The sequence below is a fragment of the Aphanomyces invadans genome (genome assembly GCF_000520115.1).
Source record: "Aphanomyces invadans strain NJM9701 unplaced genomic scaffold supercont1.1, whole genome shotgun sequence".
In the NCBI taxonomy this organism is placed as follows: domain Eukaryota; phylum Oomycota; class Saprolegniomycetes; order Saprolegniales; family Verrucalvaceae; genus Aphanomyces; species Aphanomyces invadans.
The window spans coordinates 13,102-13,900 of NW_008580146.1; positions in this window are offsets into that span (position 1 = coordinate 13,102).

Genomic DNA, 799 nt, shown 5'->3' on the forward strand with positions numbered 1-799 from the left:
CAGAGCTGACAGCGTCAGACGCACAAAGAACCTCACGGCCGACGAGAGGCGCGGAGCCTGTGAGAGCCTCGTAGAACTCTCTGTCGGCGGTAAGCTTCCGTATGGGCTTTCAAGGCGCAGGGCCAGCTGTATGACTGCCACTGGAGTACCATAGCTTGCCTGTGGAAGCAATGCCGCAGCTCCTTGGCCGACGGACGCGCCATCGCCGCGATCGGGTCAAAAATCAGTGGTAAAACCTTTATAAAGCTATATTTAGTATATTTGCACAATATATTGAGAGGTAAACTTGATTAGGCAATTCTGGACGTACAGTCGGCTGCACCAACGACGAAATTGACCCCCGCCATCCGAGCAGTGCCCCAGCACGCGCGACAGACAATGCGCTCGTTGGCGCGGCACTGAAGAATGATTTTATCATAAAGAACTTGTCTTTGTTCAATGTTGAATGTGACCCCTCCAGCATTGAAGAGGCATTGTTTCGAATGGAATGCCGCCTTGGCGACGAATCTCACTTGGACTCTATGGTCAATTGCCCTGATGAAGTAATTTAATTCGTTCAATAAGAACGCATTAAATTCACCTCGACCAATATGCGTTGTTGGAGACGTATACAAAACTCAATACATTTCGATCCGAGACGGTATAATGAAACCAAGTGAAAAACAATGGCACAATCATAATGGACCAGAGTAGTACCTTCGTGTATATCATGCGACATCGCGTCGACCTGTACGACAAGTACGTCGACTTCTGTCGAGACGCTCGGACGCGCTACCGCGCTGACGTCCTCGAACTGTGT